This window comes from Ornithorhynchus anatinus, chromosome X2, assembly GCF_004115215.2.
Source record: "Ornithorhynchus anatinus isolate Pmale09 chromosome X2, mOrnAna1.pri.v4, whole genome shotgun sequence".
Lineage (NCBI taxonomy): Eukaryota > Metazoa > Chordata > Mammalia > Monotremata > Ornithorhynchidae > Ornithorhynchus > Ornithorhynchus anatinus.
The window spans coordinates 24,534,589-24,555,004 of NC_041750.1; the positions used below are offsets into that span (position 1 = coordinate 24,534,589).

A 20,416-nucleotide genomic window follows, 5' to 3' on the forward strand; every position below is an offset into this window, starting at 1 on the left:
CAGCGAGTCGCTTCTGGTGGGCCCCTGGACTGTGGGCAGGGAATGTGTCTCTTGTATTGTACTGTCCCAAGCGCTTAGTACAGTGCTCTGCACACAGCCATCAATAAATACGATTGAGTGAAAGAACGATCTCAATTTCTTCACTTGTAAAAACGGGGGTACATTTGTTCCTTAGACTGTGAGGACCACGTGGAACAGCAGCTGTGTCGGATCTGCTTCCATTGTATCTCTCCCAGTGCTTGGCACATAGTAAGCATCTAACAGATACCATTTTTGAGGGCAAGGATCATGTCAGCTAACTCTATGAGACCCTCCTAAGTGCTTAGTACAGTGCTCTGAACAGAGTAGGAGCTCAGTGAGTACTATTGATTGATGGATTGAGAGGAAAGGGTGAAAGCTAGATAGAAAGTTGGACCAAAAGGGCCTGAAGGGGCAAGGGAAGTGTAAGAAAGGGGGGAAGGAGAAGGGGAAAAAAGAGAGAAAAAGGCAGGGGTCGGGGGGAGAGAAGAAAAAGGAAGGTCCGGGCTGGATCAGCGGGTGTCGATTACATTATCTCAGTCAAGTGACAGAAGCTCCATTGTGCAACTCAGGGGCCACCCAGGGAGTAGAAACCTGTGCCTCCGACACTGCAGCATCCCAGCTGAAAACTGGGAACCAATTGCCAAGGACAGAGCGGCCCGGTGCACTGCTACTGAGCCGAAGCTTCGTAAGGAACGAGAGAAGAGGAAGCGAAAGAGAAAGTAGCGCCATTAAGCGTAACTCACCTCAAAGACAGACTTTTTCTGTGCAAAATGTGGCCAGGGCGCTGTGTCCTGCATTGGGCTTTCCGGACGCACTTCCACACATCGGAGGTGAATTTTGCCATTAGTAGTGTCGTGTGACTTTGGGTAAGTCATTTCACTTCTCTGAACCTTAGTTACCTCATCTGTGAAATGAGGATTGAGACTGCAAGCCCCATGTGGGACAGGGACTGTGTCCAGCCTGATTTGCTTAAATTTACTACAGCACTCAGCACAGTGCTGGGCATTTAGTAAGCCCTTAGCAAATGCCACAGTTAGTATTATTACCTTCTTCCAGTGATAATAATGTTGGTACTTAAGCGCTTACTATGTGCAGAGCACTGTTCTAAGCGCTGGGGTAGATACAGGGTCATCAGGTTGTCCCACGTGAGGCTCACAGTCCAAAGGACAGCTCTACCAGTGTGCTAACCGGAAAGGAGCATGGCCTAGTGGAAAGAGCATGGGCCTAAGGAATCTTAGGAGTTCCCGGAGAATCTGGAATACCAGGAAATCGGGTATCAAGAATCTGGAATTCCAACTCTTTGAAGTACATAAAATGTTACTAAAGGGTTAGTGTGGCTCTAATTATGTGAACGAAGAAAGAAAGAATGTTCCAGTTCCAGCATATTTTAGCCATATCTAAACTAGGGAAATTACTTGGATGATTCAACAAATTCCCAAGAGAATTTTGCTACAGTGTAATTATCCAATTAGAAAAAAACACTTGGCTCTAGGGAATTCATTTAGCACCTCTTTGTATATACAGCGTACACTTCATTCTACACTAGACCCAGAGGGAAATTATATAACTATTACTAGAAGGTCAGCTTTCTGCTTTTGAGGAGCTTACATTCTAATGTAGGCAAATGATCAGGAATAAAATACAAGTCTCATGAACAGAAAAGTGCAAGCCACATATAACAGACATGCAGTTCTCTTTGAAAATTAATTTGTGCCCATCTGTCCCAATAATTTGGAAGCTTCCTGAAAGCAGGGATCATGCCCACTAACTCTACTCGTCAAGGATTTATTACAGCGCTCGTCACACGGTAAGGGCTCCATAATTACTACTGGTTGACTGGATTGATTGATTCCAAGTGGCAGATCCCAGAACTGTCTACAGTATACTTTCAGAGAAAAGTCCCACGGGACCTGGAAAGGGAGACCAGAGATATAATTACCCTTTTACGTCAACAATATTTTCAAGAGATTATTAGTATTACTAAGATATTGGTTAAGGGTTGTGTGTCAAGCACTGTTCTAAACACTGGTGTAGAAACAAGTGAATAAAATCACACACGGCCTCTATCCCACATGAGGCTCACAACCTAAATAGGAGGGAGAATAAGTCACGAAACCTCATTTTACAGATGAGGAAACTGGGACAAGGAGAAATAAAGCATCTTGCCCAAGGTCGTATAGCAGACAAGCGGCAGAGCTGCGATTAGAACCCAGGTCTTCTGGCTCCCAGGCCTGAGCTCCTTCCACTAGGCCACGCTGCTCCTCTTAGATCTAGTGCTCGGATTGCCCCCACCAGAAGTCACACCAGCTTACTGCAGAGGCCAACAGGGTTGCCAGTGGCCAAACTAATTGGCTGGCACACCAGAGCCTGGTTCTATGCCACCATCTTGGGAGGGACACATCCTTATCACAGCTGGGTGAGGGACCCACCTTCTCACTGTACCTCGATCTCATCTATCTTGCCACCCACCTCTCATTCACATCCTGCCTCTGGCCTGGAACGCCCTCTCCCTCCTTTAATCCGACAGACGACCACTCCCCTCCACTTCAAAGCCTAATTGAAGGCCCATCTCCTCCAAGAGGCCTTCCCTGACTAAGCCCTCCATTCCTCTTCTCCCACTCGCTTCTGCATCACCATGTCTTGCTCCCTTTATTCATCCCCCCACCCCAGCCCCACAGCACTTTCGTCCATATCTGTACTCTATATTAACGTCTGTCTCCCCTGCTCCAGACTGTAAGCTCATTGAGGGCAGGGAATGGGTCTGTTTATTGTTAAATTGTACTCTCCCAAGTGCTTAGTACAGTGCTCTGCACACAGAAAGGACTGAATAAATATGATTGAATGAATGAATGGATATATGTCCATCATGTGTAGAAATGATCAAACACCGCCTCCTCATTTAGCGGTTCCCTCCCCACTCTTCTACCCTTCTAGGACAAAATGGAAGCATCCCAACTACCAACCACCCCTAAATCTTGTCCCAAAGTCCAGTCCAGCGCTTAGTACAGTGCTTGGCACATAGTAAGTGCTTAATAAATACCATAATTATTATTATGCCACTGCCACTCAGGGTAGCAAGCCCACTAGAAGCAGCTTGGCTCAGTGGAAAGAGTACGGGCTTTGGAGTCAGGGCTCATGAGTTCAAATCCCAGCTCTGCCACTTGTCGGCTGTGTGACTGTGGGCAAGTCACTTAACTTCTCTGTGCCTCAGTTCCCTCATCTGTAAAATGGGGATTAAGACTGTGAGCCCCACGTGGGACAACCTGATTCCCCTGTGTCTACCCCAGCGCTTAGAACAGTGCTCGGCACATAGTAAGCGCTTAACAAATACCAACATTATTCACTAGGCAGACAAGGAACTAGGGTTCTTTCCACTACTCCTGACCTGCTAGGGGCTCAAGGAGGCTCCCCATGTCATCAACACTGGTATTCATTCAGCATTTACTGAGTTCAAAGCACTGTGCCAACCGCTTGGGAAAGCCTAGTACAACAGAATTAGTATACACTTCATTTATTCATTCATTCCATCGTATTTACCGAGTGCTTACTGTGTACAAAGCACCGTATTTCATGCTTCAGAGGGTACGACATAACAAACTTTGTTCCCGCCCCCCAGTGAATATTCCAATCAATCAATCAATGGCATTTATTGAGTGCTTACTGTGTGAGAGGATGAGAGAGTACAACACAATAGAGTTGGTAGACATTATCCCTGTCCGTGAGGATCTTACAATCTTCAGGACTAATAATATCAAGGTTATTGGTCTTATAATTTCCCTATCAAAACCCATCATACAATGATAATTGCTACTCAGACACTAAACCATATATTTGACAATAAACTATTGTCCTATAGTTGTTTTTGATATGAATCTTAATAATACCGGTAATAATCACCACGTGCTTTGCTGGTGACATTTGTTTTTGAACTGAACTTTCAGGAATGTATGGGAGTTTCACCAGAATTCCTCATATTCTACTTTGAAAAACAGGGAAATCAGCATTTTTTAATCAGTCTAGCGAAAATCACTTTCTTGGTAAGGAAACCATTGTTAAGGAGACTTCTATATTTCATCTGATCTTTATAATTCTTTCTGGGAGGTTTTCAGAAGGGTTCACTGCTGACTCAGTCCAGGGAAGATTTTTTTTTATCTGGTTGCAAGAATCAACCTTGCTGACTATATATATGCATCCAGAGTTTGGCTTCACAAGTAAAAAATATTCTCCCTGAAGGGCATAAAGAAAAACTGGTCTCCATCAGCTAACCAAAGAATTTAGTTTTCTAACATAATTCCATTCTGCATTAACTTTCTACTGCTCTTTACCCTTTGATTTCTCGGTGAAGTGGCTCCTGGACTCCCAACTCTCTGTTTTTTTGTTTTTTTATGGTCTTTGTTAAACACTTATGTGCCAGGTACTTTACTAAGCGCTGGGGTAAATACAAGTTGATCAGGCTGGAAACGGTCCATGTTCCACGTGGGGCTCACAGTCTTCATCCCCATTTTACAGATGAGGGAACTGAGGCACGGAGAAGCGAAATGAATTGTCCAAGGTCACAGAGCATACTAATAGTGGAGCCAGAATTAGAACCCAGGTCCTCTGACTCCCAAGCCTGTGCTCTACCCACTAGGCATCGTCTTTTATAAAACTCCTGCAGATGAGTGGGTTGCCCATAAAGGAAAGGACAGAACTGCATGGGAAGGGAAATTGAGGCGCTCCTTTTGGACAACACAACAGCCACCGCCCCAGATTTGCTACTTTGTATCGACGGGGACAAATAGATGTCATTCCGGTGATGTTAGATTCTTACAAAGTTTTCTCCAGTCCTAGTTTACTAATGTCACTCCCATCGCATATGTCAACTTTGCTGTTACCTCCCACACTCTCTCTCAGCCGACAAATCTTCCCTCTGACAAAATGTTGCCGAAGGCGGTTAATGATCAGCTCTGAGACCTTGGATTCTCTCGGTGTCCTTTTCACCCATGCCAGGGAGAGAAAAGAACTGTGTATTCACCACAGCACAAAATGTCTCCGAAGAAACACAAGCCTGAAATTCTGTCCTTGCAATCGTCTCGGACAAGGGGACACTGGAGAGCATTTAAGGAGGAGAAAGTATATGTGACGATTAGGATTTCATCTGACATTACTCCACACCCAACCTTAGGGTTTCACACCATGACAACTCATAATGATTCTCGGAATTACCCTGCAGCTAATTCTAGGAATTAAAGATCAACCAGCCGAACAGAGTTACCACCGGAATAGACAGATGCTGAGAGGCAGTGGGGCTCAGTGGAAAGAGCCCAGACCCGGGAATTCAGAGGACCTGCTCTAAACCCCGCTCCCCACCCCACCTCCTGTGTCACCTTGGGCAAATCACTAAAATTCTCTGAGCCTCATTTGCTTCATCTGCAAAATACCTGTTTCCCTCCTACTTGGATTGACAGCCCCATGTGTTATCTGATTATCTTGTGTCAGCCTCAGCACTTAGTACAGTGTTGGCCCATAGTAAACACTTAAATACCATTATGATTATTATTAAGAATAAAACTTTAGTAAGTGCTTTGTCAGCAGCATTATTTCCTTTTTTTTGTTCATGTATTTCATTCTCATGATCAGACACCAGATTCAAGCAGTTTCTGCGTTATGGGGGGTCCCTAATTTAACTCTCTCCCCCTGGGCACCCAAACACAATAATTTCTGGTAACTTGTTACACCACTCCAGGATATATGGGACTCGGTGTACTCATCTCCTGGAGAATCAGGAGAATCCTGAAGAATGGCTGTTTTTGTGGAACTTCCTTCCTTGGGTGACATTTTAGTGAAGAGTCAGATATTCTTTTAAGCCTAAGAAACTATCGTGATTCATTCTCTCTCTCTTTCTGTCACACAGACACACACACAAATATATCTTTACATACCGGTTGCCCCCTAAAAGCACTCCTACTTTTTGTCAACAGTCCTTCACAGCTTCTCTTCTGTGATATTCATAACCCAGAGCGTGAGCACTGAGAGACCTTCTAATCAAATCAGAATGGATTTTTTGGGGCTATACACGTTTACATAAAAAAAACCCCTAATTTGGAGGATTCTGAAATTGGGGGAGGGGGGGAGTAGGGTACCTTATTCTTAAACTATTTCAGACCTATCACGGTGGCTCAGGGAAAGAGCACAGGCTTGGGAATCAGAGATCATGGGTTTGAATCCCGGCTCTGCCACTTGTCAGCTGTGTGACCGTGGGCAAGTCACTTCGCTTCTCTGTGCCTCAGTTACCTCACCTGTAAAATGGGGATGAAGACTGTGAGCCTCACGCGGGACAACCTGATTACCCTGTATCTACCCCAGCGCTTAGAACAGTGCTCTGCACATAGTAAGTGCTTAACCGATACCAAATACCAACATGACAAGGAGGCGACCTCTCATCACCTTTACACGCCTGCTTCTCAGGTGGCCAATCATAGCACTCCGGTAGCGAATCTTATTCCCTCCGTCGCTCAGAACGGTGCTTGGCACATAGTAAGCGCTTCATAAATATTATTATTATTATGATTATTCCATTTCCAGATCCGGCAGCACCCACCTCTAGCCACTAGAGGTCAGGCCTCTGCCTGCCATGGTCCAGGCCGGCCCACCCTGCCACAACGTTGCTTGCACAGTGAGATCTGCACTGTGCTTCATTTGCTTTTCTTGGCAAACCCTGGATTTCTTCAAAAGCCAACTGCCTATTGCAAACCCTGGATTTCTTCAAAAGCCAACAGCCTATTGATTCCTCCCCCTGCTGCAGGTTTCTTCCCTTCGTGCGCGCCTTGCCGCATCATCTGTTTCGTCGGAGGAGAGGATGAGGTGTGCTAGAGAAAGTGTTACTAATAATAATGATGTTGGAATTTATGTGCAGAGCACTGTTCTAAGCGCTGGGGTAGATACAGGGTAATCAGGTGGTCCCATGTGAAGCTCACAGTCTTCATGCCCTGTTTTACAGAGGAGGTAACTGAGGCACACAGAAGTGAAGTGACTTGCCCACAGTCACACAGCCAAGTGGCAGAACTGGGAGTTGAACCCATGACAGCTGACTCCCAAGCCCGGGCTCTTTCCACTGAGCCACGCTGCTTCTCTAACACTGTTAGGCAGTAGGACTGTAAGCCCGTCAATGGGCAGGGAGTGTCTCTATCTGTTGCCCAATTGTACATTCCAAGCGCTTAGTACAGTGCTCTGCACATAGTAAGCGCTCAATAAATACTATTGAATGAAAAGTGGAGGTTGAGGGTAAGGTAACGGGACAGAGACCCTCGAGAGACAAGACCAAGGATCTGGAACCAGAAGACACAAATGAACCTAACCCTCCCTGATTTAGCAACTTTGGCACAGGCCTGGCAGTCAGGAGACTGGGTTCTAATCTCAGCTCCATCACTTGCCTGATGCGGGACCTTGGGCAGGTAACTTAACTTCCCTCGTGCCTCTGTTTTCTCATAGGTAAAAATGGAAATTAAATTATCTTTATCTGTAAAATGGAGATTCAAATTTCTTCAGCTGTAAAATGGAAATTAAATCTCAGTTCTCCTTCCCTCTTAGAGTGTGAGCTCTATGTAGCACTGTGTCCAAACTATCTCGTATCTGCCCCAGCGCTTAGTATTATGCTTGTGTACATAATAAGTGCTTAACAAATACCACGATGGTGATGATGATTATTATCAGGGTGGCCATTTGCCTAATTTTATCTTGGAGAGTCCAATTTTTGGATAGCCTATCCTCTGTCCTCCTGACTTGAGCCGGTGCTCTTTCCCCTAGGTCATGCTGAAGTGGCAGGAGATGGAGAAATAGAGGGAAAGATGAGTTCAGGACAAAATAAGGTTTCATAATCCTACTAACTAGCTAATAACGGGGGTGAGAGGGGCTCAGTTGGAGGGGGAAATGAATACTTGGGTAAATCGCCACTTGGGAAACACACTGGCTTACAATTCTTCAAGGTTCCCGCAGCTTTTCCTTTTTAGAAAAGCAGCGAGGTCTAAAGGAAAGAGGCCAGGACTGTAAATCAGAGGATCTGGGTTCTAATCCTGCTCTGCCACATACCTCTTGTGTGACCATGGTCAAGCCACTTCTCTGTGCTTTTGTTCTCTCTTCTGCAAAATAGGGATTCAATGCCTGTTCTCCTTCTACTTAGACTGTGAGTCCCATGTGGTCTAATCGTCTTTTATCTATCCCAGCACTTAGAACAGTGCTTGGCACATAGTAAGCACTTAACAAATACCGTGATTATTATTTTTATTCTTTCCCCATTGACCTGAAATATAGAGATCATATTTGGTTGTATAAAAACCTCTTAGTTTACACTTTACCTTGACTACTTGAATGCAACTTTGTTTTCAATATGAAGGGGAGAGACTAAAGCAGAGACAAAGATCTTGCTATATTTTTTCAATACCATGAAAAATTATTTCCTTCTGAATTTGAGGAACATAAGTCTCTATTTTGGGAAGAGGTTTTTCTTTTGTTTTTTCAAATTGCATCATCCAGTTTAAAAACCACAAATGGAGGTGGTACCAAGTCAGGATTTTTAACATTTCTAGGGGTGTTTCTCCGATCGGAATGTAAGCTCTTTGAGGGGAGGAAACAGGTCGCTTCATTATTCTCTACTTCCCAAGTACCATGTACGGTGTCCCGTGCTTAGAACCAAGGGAATGCTCAATAAATATTAATACTATTATTTCTACTACTATTATTACTACTAGTTGAATGACAACGAAGACCATGTCACTTCAGGCATCTGCATTAAAAAAGTTTGGATACAGTTCTTGCCTGAACTTCTGTGTTGAACAGAAACTCCTTACAATCAGTTTTATGGAGATCTGATTCTAATCCTAACCATTATGTGACTCTGGACAAGTCCCTTCACCTCTCTGGGTCTCAGTTTCCTCATCTTTAAAATGGGGAACAGATATCGGTTCTCTCTTCCCCTTAGACTGTGAGTCCTGGGTGGGGCAGGGGCTGTGTCTGATCTGATTTTATTGTATCTATCCCTAACATCAAGGCCCCGGAGGACAAACATTACACAGTTCTTCTAGCATTCTGTTGCCACTCTAGGAGATATGTCAATCAATCCCTCATATTTATTAAGCGCTTACTGGGCAGAACACTGTATTAAGTGCTTGGGAGAGTACAATAAAACAGAATTAGCAGACACATTCCCTACCCATAATGAGCTTACAGTCTAGAGGGGGAGACAGACATTAATTTGAGAGAAGAGGGGGGAGGAGAGAGTTGGAACTGGAGACTAGATGGACCACCTCTCTGACCCAGAAAGGCTTAGTACAGTGCTTGACACATAGTAAGCGCTTCACAAATGGCCACAATTATTATTATTTATCAAAATGAACGTTTCTTAGTGCCTTAAAACATTTCAAGTCTTTTTTTTTTTTTACAGAGAGCACACACGATTCACTGGCTTTAGCTACAAAACTTAGGCAAAGACTTCACATGGAACAAACAGTGCTTTTTCTCATATTTCTGAGAATGCCAATTTAGGAATAGGAATTGAATACAACCATAGTACTCCACTGAAGAAGACCAGAAGCCTAGCCCAGGTGTCCTGGATAGGAAAAAGTTTATCCTTCATTTCTTCTGAAAGAAACAGCAAATCTGAAAGTAGTCAAAGTACCCAAAGTGAAATGCAAACAATGACTTGCTCCTATATTAGGAGAGAAATTTGTTTGGAGAAAACTCTGACGCATGGTATAGTCTCACTTCCCCCAAAAGTTTCCCAGATATAATTTTATCAGAAATCCTGAGCTATTTAAAGGGCCCTTGTTCCTGAAGGCTTAGCCACATACAGAAATCCTTGTTCCCTAGGGTGAGCATGCAATTTGTGATGCCTATTGCTTTTATTATTAAACTCATTTCGTGAATAAGAACTATAATTATGAAGTAGGAGGCACAATGAGATTGGCTATTGTGGGAATGCAGTCAAGGATCCTATGCTTCCTGTTTAATGTTTTTGTGTGATGACCTTGGATTGTAGGACTTTTTCTTAATAATTTAAAAGAGGATGTGTTTAGGGAAGTTTCAGTAATGCTTTCAGATGGGTCAAGTGCTTAGGATTTGAATCTTGGCATAAGTTTTCACCTTCCAAATTTAGTGAAAATGGTCCCAGGAAATTTCTTCACATACTCTTAGTTAACTGGGTCTGTTATATTGTATACTCCCGAGCACTTAGGCCAGTGCTCTGCACATCATCACTCAAAAAACGTGATTGATTGATTGGATCAAATCTCCCCAGAATTTCTGTGACTTTGAGAACAAAACATCCAGGTTAACAGGCCCTCTTTGACAAGCCCCATTTTACTCGGGGAGAGTTTTAAACATTTAATTTGGTTGAAGAAGGTCTAGGTTGATTTCACATCACAACCAGTTGATATTTCAGAGTCCTCAAATTACCTTTTCGCTTCAAATATTCCCAGTGGATCACTTCATTATGAACCCTTGTCTTGGGCAGGGACTGTGAACAAACTGATGATTTTATATGGACCCCAGCATATGATTTTATATGGACCCCAGCGTTTACCACAGTACTTTAACATAATATTAATATTACTATTGGTTAAGCACTTACTATGTGTCAAGCACTGTTCTAAGCACTGGGGTAGATACAAATTAATCAGGTTAGGACACGGTCCCTGTCCCACACAGGGCTCAAGGTCTACATAGAAGGGACATCAGTTTTGGAATCCCCATTTTACAGATGAGCAAACTGAGGTACAGAGAATTTAAGTGACTTGCCCAAGCTCACAGAGCAGGCAAGTGGCAGAACTGGGATCAGAACCCAGGTGCTCTGACTCACAGGACTGTGCTCTTTCCACCAAGCCACAGCTGCTCCCATAGAATAAGTGCTTCATAAATACCATGATTATAACCCTTAAAATCAGGGTTTATTTTCTTAAAATCAGGTCAGTCTCCCCTGAAGTGGGACTTCTGGTCATGGTAGCGGCCCTAATATTTCCTAAATTTGAAGCGATGGTCACAGATCGGTTGCGCTGAAATATACTGAGAAAGGGACATTTATCGGCATTTATAAAGCTTAAAAAACAGTATTCCCAGATTCAGAGTCTTTTTTTAAAAAAATCCAATATAACCATTTTAGTAATGATACCTGAAATGCCCGAAATCCACGATTAGAATTTCACTAATGATACAGGGCAAACTCCCTCGGGACACGTAATGAATATTAGATTACATGGAATGGCATGGCCCTCAATATGCCTCGAATAAACCATCTAGAGAAAATAAAATCTTTTTTGTTTTACTTTTTATTCAACCAAATTCTGAGAGTCATGATTTTAAATTGATGATGGCAAATGACTCTGTCGGATTATTCACTTCAGTTAAAGTGACTTCCTCTTGGCACTCCGAAACTCTACTCTTGGAAGTTGCAGAAGTTTAAGTACCCTTATGACGGGGTCTCCCCGCAGCTTGGTCAGGAAAACCACATTCCACTGCCCTCCGGCAGGTGTGGAGGAAGGAATCGTGTGGGGGAAGACATTGCTCTGCAGGGAAATGATCTTTAAGATCAAGGGGACTTCAACATTGGAACAGGTGAGTATTGAAGTGTATACAACCCTTTCTTTTCAAAGGTATTTGTTAAGAGCTTACTTAGACACTGTACTAAGCCCTGGGTTGATACAAGGAAATCAGGTTGGACACATTCCTTGTCCCCTATGGGGCTCACATTCTTAATCTCCATTTTAAAGATGAGGTAACTGCAGTGCAGAGAAGTTAAGTGACTTGTCCGAGGTCACCCAGCAGATGGGTGGTTGAGTCAGAATTAGAACCCAGGTCCTCTGACTCCCAAGCCCATGTTCTTTCCACTAGGCCACGCTGCTTCTAGCAAAACCCCTTTAATGTGGGGTTTTGCAAGAATGCAACCCCTGCTTTCTAGGAGGAGAAGTGGGTGTCTTGCATTTTAGTGCCTCAAATCAACTCAAAAGCTATATAACCACCCCTGACCTGTACCCACAAATAGGCTGGCCCGGCCAAGCCGAGGTTGCTGAGGGTGACTGCATGTTGGGGAGGGCAAAGTAATAGAAAGAGCTCGGGCCTGGGAGCCAGGAGACTTGGGTTCTTGTCCCACTACTCTGCTGTGTGACCTTGGGCAAGTCATTCCACCTCGCCGGGCTTGGTTCCTCATCTGTAAAATGGGGACAAAAGAGACTGGGTCAAATCTCCCCAGAATTTCTGTGACTTTGAGAACAAAACATCCAGGTTAACAGACCCTCTTTGACAAGCCCCTGGGGTGGGGGTCTGTATATGATCTGCTAACTTTGTATCTACCCCAGGCTTTGCACATAGTAAGCGCTTAATAAAGGTCATAATGATATAAGGATCATAATAATAGTAATAATTTTTATAATCATTGTACTTCCCTCTGGCAGGGCAAGGTGGGTCAAGTAGGGTGGGCAGGGTGGTCACCTACATACCCCTGACCCGTTCCCTGTCTTGGCATATTTAGGGGTCAGTAGAAAGAGCAGGCAACCTCCAAAGTGGCTGCGTCCGGTTCCAGCCATGGCTTACCCCTGTCATTCCAAGGGCAGCGACTCCCCGTTTCCACAGAGGAGCTTACTTTCATCCAACCCTGCATCCTGACCCAACCTCCCCAGCCCAACCGGCCATTTGCTGTCGGTCCCCGCTGGGCTGGGAAAATTGTGGATGGGTGGTCCTCAGTCCAGTGTGCCCAGCACCTCACAATCCTGGCCTCCATCTTTGGGTCTACGCATCTGGCGTCTGTGTTTGCCTTCCTTTTATCTGTGTGTGTCTGAGGAAGCACGTGCCTCATTTTCTGGGCACCAATAGCTCTGTAGGCCTGTTTGGGTCATGTCTGAGAGACCGTTTCTGGATGTGTCTCTGGATTTCTGTGTTTGATGCTGTAAATAAGGGTCGCTAGGACTGAGGGGGTATGTGTAAATACGGGGCTGTCTCTGGAGCTGTGTTTGTATTAGTCTGCCCGATTTCCGTCTGACTCTCTGGGTTCGTCTTTGTGAGGTAATTTCACTGTTGCCTCCATGACATCACTCATCTCTCGTCGCCATGCCAACTGTGCAAGTGTGACATGAAGTAGACGGTCCAGAGTTGATAAATAAAAGGATTTACATGTAAGAAGTGCCGTCTGTGTATGCTTGGGAGGTCCCCAGGCTGCTATAAGGCAGTGGAATCCCCGATTAAAGGAGCCGATCATCTTTACATCTCTCTTTCTTGTTCTTCTAAGCTGCTCGAACTAAGCCACCACTGCCTTACCAGGCTTATCATCTAGCTACTGCCATTTCCTAATGCCACCTTCCTTCCTGGCCGTACCACACGGCAACCTAAGAATAATAATGATAATAATAATGGCAGTTGTTAAGCGCTATGTGCCAAGCACTGTACTAATTGCTGGGGTGGATACCAGCAAATCAGGTGGGACACAGTCCCTGTCTCACATGGGGCTCACAGTCTAAATTTTCATTTTAAAGATGAGGGAACTGAGGTAACTGAGAAGTGTCTTGCCTAGGGTCACATAGCGGACAAGTGGCAAAGGCAGCATTAGAACCCGGGTCCTCTGGTTCCCAGGCCTCAGGCCTCTTTCCAATAAGCCTCAGAGAACTTGCCTTTGATAGAGTTTTGGTCATAATAATAATATTGGTATTTGTTAAGTGCTTACTATGTGCAGAGCACTGTTCTAAGCGCTGGGGGAGATACAGGATAATCAGATTGTCTCACGTGAGGCTCACAGTCTTCATCCCCATTTGACAGGTGAGGCAACTGAGGCACAGAGAAGTTAAGTGACTTGCCCGCAGTCACACAGCTGCCAAGTGCCAGAGCTGGGATTCGAACCCATGATGAAGGCAGTACTTACTGGTTGTGCAGAGCATTGTACTAAGCGCTTGGGAGGGAACACTTGAAGCAGAAGTCATAGTCTCTGCCTTCAGAGGTTGACAATCTAGAAAGAGAATACAACTCTGTTGTATTGTCCTCTCCCGAGCATTTAGTATAGTGCTCTGTACCCAGTGAGGGCTCAATACATACTACTGGTTGATTGATTGATTGATTCCAAAGGGCAGCCACTGAAATGGTAGTTAGGTCCGAACCCTACCTGCACCCTCACAGCATTTATGTACATGGCCTCCCCCACCTGCAATTCATTTTAAGGTCTGTCTTCCCCAATAGACTTTAAGACTTTATGAGTCAGAGGACCTGCTGTGTGACCTTGGGCAAGTCACTTCACTTCCTCTGTGCCTCAGCTCCCTCATCTCCAAAATGGGGACTCCAAACCTAGGCTACCTCCTACTTAGACTGTAGGACCCGATTATACTATATCTACCCCAATGCTTAGTGGAGTGCTTGGCACCTAGGAACGCTTAACAAATGCCCCCATTATTATTACAATCATCATCATCATTATTATTCTTACCCACTCTACTGTATCCTACTCTCCCAAGCACTTAGTACACACTAAGTGCTCAACAAACGTCATTAAGTGATTGTTTGACCAGTTGTCTGTGGATTTCAGAGTCCTTGGAAGTGACTGTGAGAAAATCAGTGGGGAACTGGAGGAGCTGAGAAGGGGGTGGGAGGGATGGAGGAAAGAAAATGACCATCAACATTTGGCAGTTGAATGGGAAACCATGGCCTTCCCCTCCCTGAGTGGCAGACTTCACTAAGAGAGTGCATTCTGGAAACAATGATACCTTAGAACTGAGCTGCCGGTATGAGCTGAGGATGGTTTTCTGGAATCTGATCTCTCTGCCTGAACCGGGAGACAATGGAACAGCAGAGCTGATGAGCAGGGAGGGGGAGGTTTGTTGAACGATTTAGCCGGGGAATGGATTTGAAGTCGTGTCCTTGGGGGGCTTAAGTTACTGAGCTATTTATTTTCTGCTGGCTAAAGCAACATTTGAAAACCAGGTTTTTTTTTTCCCTACAGTTTGCCCTCAGTGGCCTAGTGACAGAGACACACTTAATCGGGGTAGTGTGCTTATTCGCGAATGGGAGATCCATCAAATCATGTACACAAATGGGCCCCGAAGCTTTGGAGGAGGGGCACACGTATATTTTTTTAACAGGAATCACCTTCCCAGTTGCACCTTTCCCTCACCCACTGAAATTTCAGCTGAAGCGAGAAGATCTTTTCCTTATTTTCTTCCCAGATGTCCTTTCAAATTCTGACTGGACCAGGTTATCTCAGTTCATATTTCACTTTCTGGAGGATCGTCTAGGAGCCGAGCCATGAGAAACACTCTCGAATCAGGGTGTTTGAGGAGGGTCTCCAGGGCTGAAACAGCTGTAGTCTTGGAAAGATTGAAAGGGGTCTTAAACCCTGTCCCTTCAGGTTCCAAATGCCTTTCCACCCTCGAAGATAAAAGAGAGCCTCAAATCATTCAGCTTCCTGACCTCTCTCAAACCCAAATTGCGATTCAATGAGAGGCGGCCCTCAAATGAGTCAAATTCTGTGAGAACTTGCCACTGCCAGAGATAGAAGCTGTCCTCAGGAAATCTGGCCGCTCTCTGAAGGAGTAAATCAATTCTACTTTCAACTTCAGGCCAAGGAAAGCTCCGGCTTTAACTGAAAGGAGTCCAAACCCTGATTTAGCTGTCCCTTTCCCTCCCTCGTTGCTTTACATTCCACACTTTTAAGCTCTTAGCTTTGCTCCGAGAGTAGTCTGGGCCTCTCCCTGCCTCGTTCCAGGAAATTTGCCTGGGTTGTGGACTTTCTATAATGCTACCGTCCTTCTGCTCTAGAATTTCACAAAACTGCATCAAATGCATTCGAGTAAATGAAACGGAGCTACTTAGTCAAGTGCAAAGTCATTTCAGCCTGGATGAAAGTTTTGCCATCTGTCCCGTTTCCCTTTAGTTTTCTCAGAGTCTGGGGACTGAAGGGGGAAGAAGCTCAGAGCCAGGCTTTCTGAAGCCAGTTGCAAAGCACCCCAGCACCAGGGGCAATTGCTGAAAGGAAACTTCCTCCATGTCTCCCCACCCTCCCAAAAAGAGGAAGGGGGCTGGGGGAGGCTGGAGAAAGTGGGGAGCAGTAGGGAGTCTCAGCTAGGCAGAACTGGGCTAAGTCTCCTGGGGCAAGAAAAACAATGGGATTTAACTACCCTAATGTTAATTAGTCATTGAGTTCATTGGGAACCCTCTGAAGAGCCAATCAATTAGGAAAGACAATTTATTTCACTTTGAAGGACTATTCTTTAGGGGCCTTTTGTTTTAGTCCCCGGAAGAAAACAGCCCGTTGTCTGCAGGGATTAGCATCCACTAAAGAATCAATAATCTCCTCCTAGTTAGATCTTCAAGGGCATCTCCTCCCAGCAGGGACTCTGCGAGGGGAAACTCTGAGCTATCAAATTAGAAAACAAAAAGAGGATTAGGAAGAGACCAAGTCCCAATCCAGAGAGGAGAATAAAAGATGGTGGGGGGTGGGAGGGAGTCTCAGGGTGTAGCCTGGGATTCTAAACTGACTTTGAGCTGACGGTGCCTGTGGGAACCGACAAGGAGGCAGAGCCCATAAAAGATAACCTGCATTCATAAGAGTGGAGGAAATGAGGATTGGGTGGGAGGGAGGGGAGGGAAAGAGAGAGGATACGGACCAAACAGACTGACCCCAGTTGGTCCTGGGCCAGATCACAGACGTGCTGTGACTCAGCCAGCACCAAATAATAACACCAGTGGCATTGGTTAAGTGCCAAACACTGGGGAGATGCAATACAATCAGATCGAACCTAATTCCTGTCCCACAAAAGGGCTCACAGACTAAGGGGGTGGGAGAACAGGTATTTCATTCCCATTTTACAGATGGGCAGGGTGACCTATTCAATCTATCAGTGGTACTTAGTGAGTGTTTACTGTGTGCATTGTACTAAGCTCTTGGGAAGGTACAATGTAACAGAATTGATAGATATGTTCCCTACCCACAAGGAATTTACAGACTTGGGTGGGGGGAGACATTATGATAAATTATGGATCTGTACATAAGTGCTGTGGGACTGAGGGTTAGATGAGTATCAAGTATTTAAAGCCTTGGGCCTGGGAGACAAGATGACCTGGGTTCTATCCCCAGCTCTGCCCCTGGCCTACTGAACAGGTCACAGTTTCTCCAGCCTCAATGGGGATCCAGTTACCTGTTCTTCCTCCTACTTAAACTGTGAACCTCATGCCAGTTGGTCAATCAATCCTATTTATTGAGCACCACTGTGTGCACAGCACTGTACTTGGAAGAGTACTATATAATGGACACATTGCCTGTCCATAGCAAATTTACATTCTACAGGACTAGGGGACAGGGACTGTGTCTGACTTGATAACCTGTGCCCACCCCAGCGCTTAGAACAGTGATTAATCCATAGTAAGCGCTCAAAGAACACCATATTGAAATATACCATATTAAAGTTGAGGAATCAAAGAGGAAGGGAAGTGACTTGCCCAAGGTCATTCAGCAGATAAGTGGCAGAGCTGAGATTAGTCCTCAGGTGTCCTGATTCCCAGCTCAGCGCTCTTTCCACGAGAGTACGCTGTTCTCCATTACTGCCTAGGCCTCTTAATTAGAATTCTTCTTTCTGTATTTCATCAATACTGAGTCTCCCAGGCCTCCCACTGACACTCTATCTAGGTCATCAGTCTCACAATATTGAATCTCTGGGATTTTTTTCTTTGTTATGACATTTAAGTGCTTACTATGTACCAGGCACTATACTAAGTGCTGGGGTAGTTACAAACTAATCAGACTGGACACAGTCCCTGTCCCACATGGGGCTCACAGTCTTAATCCCCATTTTCCAGACGAGGGAACTGAGGCACAGAGAAGTGCAGTGATTCGCCCAAGATCACACAGTCGACAAGTGGTGGAGCCAGGATTACAGGCTGTGTCCTTCTGACTCCCAGGCCTGTGCTCTAGCCACTAGACCATGATGCTTAAAACACAAAAGTAAACAGATTGTCAGCTATCTGAATCTGGAGAACATAGGGCTCTTGGAGAGTATTTCAACTGAGGGATTCTCTTCTGCACTACAGAGAAACACAAACCCAGTGGCTTCAAGACTTGTTCTGACGTATTTGCTCTCTTCATCCACTTCACCCAAGCTCACACTCTTCCCTCCTCTCAAACCATTCTTGCTCAACCTCGCCCTCCCATCTCCGACCCTTTTCTCACAGACTTTCCTCTGACCAGATCAGTTTCCTCTTCCCAATCTACCAGACCACAGACAAATTATCTCTGGGCATTTGGTATTTGCTCCACAGCACTTACAAATATCTATAAATTATATGTTATAAATTACTCATTTATGTTATTGCCCATCTCCCGCTCTAGTCAGTAAGCTCGTTGAGGGCAGGGAATATGTCTTGTTATATTGTTGTGTTGTATTCTCCCAAATACTCATTACAGTGGGAGAGTACAACACATGAATATAGCAGACACAGTCCCTGCCCACAATGAGCTCACAGTTTAGAGGGGGTGTCCTTAAAGGCACCACCATAAATATGGCATAACAGATAGAGCTTGGGCCTGGGAGTCAGAAGGTTATGGGTTCTAAACCAGCCTCTGCCACTTGCCTGCAGTGTAACCTTGGGCCAATCACTTTACTTCTCTGTGCCTCAGTTACCTCGTCTGTAAAATGGAGATTGAGACTGTGAGTCCCAAATGGGACTGGGACTGTATCCAACCCCATTTGCTTGTATTCACCCCAGCGCTTAGTACAGTGACTGGCACATAGTAAGTTCTTCCCAAATAACATAATAATAATAATAATAATAATAATAAATATCCCCTTCTGCATCAATTATCTGACTTCAGTTGCTAGGGTCGACTCACTCATGAAGTTAAAAGACTTTAAACAGCAAAACCATCTTTCACATTGGTTAAAGCCCCAACAATGTACAAAAGTAACTCATACGGGACAAAATGATTTAATTAAAAACTGAATACAGTGAGATTGATTTTATGAAAGCTGAATGACCCAGCCACCAGCTCACACAATGATGTTGTTAATCTTTATAAAAGGAGTCCTTTGCCCCTAGCTATTTATCAGGCATTCTCACTGCCTTTTAAAATGGTATAGCAACAGTCCTGAACACAGAGCCAAGAAATGGCATTAACTAAGGCAGTGACCTTGACCCAGAGATTAGGTCAAGGAAAGAATAATGTGCTGTCAGTTTAACCTTCCACCCGAATGTCAGGGATACGAGGAAGAGTTTGTGGTTCTTGGAACGTTTATCCCAGCACTGCTAGGCATGTGACCAGCTGAGTGGTGCTTTTTCCTTAGGAAATGAGTTTTAACCTCTGGAATAATTTTTCTCTCAATAGAAAATTTTCATTGCATTTAGGTCACAGTAGTACTTGGTGTTATGGCAAGGGTTGATAAGGTCACCTGTATTTTTTATGGTATCTGTTAAGCAATCATATTTATTGAGTGCTTACAGTGTGCACAGCACTGTACTAAGTGCTTGGGAGAGTCCAATATAACAACACACACATTCCCTGCTCACAACAAATTTACAGTCTAGAGGACACTTACTCTGTGCCAGGCATTGTACTAAGTGCTGGGGTAGATATTAGTTAGGGAGTTGGTTTAGTAAGAGGCAGTGTGGCCTAGTGGATGGAGCATGGGCCTGGGAGTCAAAAGGTCAGGGGTTCTAATCCCAGCACCGTCACATGTCTGCTGTGTGATCTTGGGCAAGTCACTTCAATTCTGTGGGCCTCAGTTACCTTTTGTGTAAAATGGGGATCAAGAGTGTGAGCCCTGTGTGGGGTAGGGACTGTGTCCAACTTAACTTGAATCTACCCCAGCACTTAGAACAGTGCTTGGCACATATTAAGTGCCTAACAAGTACCATAATTATTATCATTGTAATTCCCAAAGCTTCGGGGTGTCGGTGGACAAGGCAGGGAGGGATGCCTTGGACCTAATTCCGAGGAAATAATAATAATAATAATGGTATTTTTTAAGTTCTTACTATGTACCAGGCACTGTACTAAGCGCTGGGGTGAAAACAAGCAAATCAGGTTGGACGCAGTCCCTCCCCATAGCTTAGCATAACAGTCTGTGGACCCTGCAGCCTGTGGTGGTCTCCCTGACCCTGGGATTGAAGAAAAACAGGCAGTGATTCCAGGAACAGGAATTCGTTCAAGTTCCAGCAATTGTGGAGGGGTGGGACTATGCCCCAGATGCGGGGCGAGGGGGACTAAATCTTTCTGGTGTGTGCAGGTTGTTACTATCTGATTCTCCGACTAGCTACTTAGCCATTCATGATGCCAATTAGAGGAGTATTTGTTAAATGCTTGCTATTTGCCAAATACTAAACTCCGGAGTAGATACAAGATAACCTTTTAGACCCAGCGCCTACCCCACAAAGGGCATGCAGACTGAGGGGGAGGTAGAAC

At 44.8% G+C, this 20,416-nt stretch overlaps 1 long non-coding RNA gene across 3 annotated transcripts in view; it reads left to right on the forward strand.

The window, feature by feature from the left end:
- Nucleotides 1-581: 581 nt before the first annotated feature.
- LOC103170055 overlaps nt 582-20,416 on the forward strand; it is a 31,173-nt gene continuing 11,338 nt past the window's right edge. For 2 of the 3 annotated variants that reach the window (XR_003755461.1, XR_005659562.1), the window contains exon 1: nt 10,907-11,604. This is a non-coding gene — a long non-coding RNA (uncharacterized LOC103170055). Of the gene's footprint in view, nt 888-10,906; nt 11,605-20,416 lie in introns of those variants that run through there. The other variant, XR_003755462.2, reaches the window with a different exon arrangement.